Raw genomic sequence first — 2,036 nt, forward strand, 5'->3', positions numbered from 1 at the left:
TGAATGTGTGACTTGATAAGGATCATAAAAAACTGCTTGCAAACAGAGACTTCATATCAAGTGTTACCTGAGTCTCTTTGTACTCAACTGGTAAAGAGGAACCTCATTCTCCCAGGTGTCCATTTTTCTGCTGTTCAGGATAATGATATTAAAAGTAATATTAACTTTTGTGGCAAGCTCAGGCAGGTTTACCAAATGATACTGACTTTGGTTGTCCTTGTTGATAATGACAATGATTGATGTGTTAGCCTATTTCAAAAGAAGTCAGAAAAAGGACTGCTATAGCAATGGAGCTGATCATTGACCATCGCATCTTGTTCCTGGATGAGCCCACAACTGGTTTAGACTCGAGCACTGCACGTGATGTCATTTTGCTCTTGCAATGGTAAGTGGCAGAGGAACATTTTGTTTCAATTTATTTAATACTGGTCACTTTTATGTACGAGATATTCTTGGTATGGGGGATTCAGAAGTAAACAACTGAATTTTATGAGGAACATTTTGTTTCCATTTATTTAATACTGGTCACTTTTATGTACGAGATATTCTTGGTATGGGGGATTCAGAAGTAAACAACTGAATTTTATTAGAGGAAATCAGTCAGTTACCAACGAAGAAATATCAAGAACAATGAAATGAGCATAGGGATGGGTGGTCATTGTGAGGGTGCAGCACTAACTTAAATAACATATGGGGGAGCACTTCCAGCATGTGACAAGTGAGCTGTGCCTGAGTTGGTATGACCTGACTTTGGCAGAAGAGACTTCAGGCTGGAAGGAAAAGACAGAGACTCTGATGCAGAGTATTCCTCGTGTGTCTGGAATATCATGGAATCAAGATGGGTTAGGACCCAGAGGTCTGAGGGGATGGAGGTTGGCTAGTGTACTCTTGTAATAAAACACCACAGACTGGGTGGTAACAAAAGAAATTAATTTTCTTAGCGTTCTGGAGGATGGAAGTCAGATATGAAGGTATCAGCAGGTTTCTGTCACCCAAGACCTGTCATATTGATTTATATATGGTGTCTTCTCCCTCTGTGTGTGACTATACCCTGATCTCTTAAATAGACATCAGTTACATTAGGACTCACTAGTGATCTCCTTTAACCTTAATTACCTCTTTGAAAACATTAACTCCAATTATAGTCACATTCTGAATGCTTGGATATTAGATCTTCAACATCCAAGTCTTTGGGCACATACAGTTATGCCCTTCACATTTAGGACTGAAATGAAGTAGGCTTGGCTGCCCTATACATACATACATACATTATATATATATATATTATCTGGACCACATCGACCACTGTAGGGAGTTTGCCCATGGCAGAGGATGTGGGAAGCTTTTTGAGAGTGTTACAGAGGAGCATTGCACACTTGTGGAGAAGGCTGTGCAGTTTGCACCAGGGTGTTTTAAGTCACACGCCAGCAGGGAGGCAGAGACACAGTGGTTCTTTAACTAGAAATGGGGGATTCTGGATACACTTTGCAGACAGAACAACTATGATGAGTTCATTTTGGACCTGGGTAGAATGGTTGAGAGAATCATGGCTGTGATTTGGGTCCTGAACACAGGGAAAAATTAAGTGAAAGCATGGCATTGTCTTTTACCATGAAAGAAGACTGAGACAGGAAACTTTTAGGATAATATTTAAAAGCAAGTTTTATACATCTTTAAAATTAATACAGAGAATTTCAGACAGACTGAAAAACTCCAAGAACAACACAAGGAGAGTACCACTCTCCTTACCTAGGTTCCCACTTTTAAATTTTACCGCACTTGTTCTCCTATCTACTGTCCCTTCCATAGTTGTTTCTTTCTGACATCACAACCCATCATGCTGACCACCCCTGCATGGAAGTTCAGGGAGCGAGGGTGCTCCACCCCTGCGCGCTCCCAGTGAGGAAGCCAACCACTACAGTGTTGCCACTACCTGGTCCGCAGTCTCCTCAGACGTCTCACCTTCTTGCAGTGCTTCTTCTCGAGAAATGCTTAGTTGCTCTTTCTTTTTCTAGTACAGACCACTTCCCCTATCT

Source organism: Nannospalax galili, unplaced genomic scaffold, assembly GCF_000622305.1.
Source record: "Nannospalax galili isolate Female #2095 unplaced genomic scaffold, S.galili_v1.0 scaffold5047, whole genome shotgun sequence".
Taxonomy (NCBI): Eukaryota; Metazoa; Chordata; class Mammalia; order Rodentia; family Spalacidae; genus Nannospalax; species Nannospalax galili.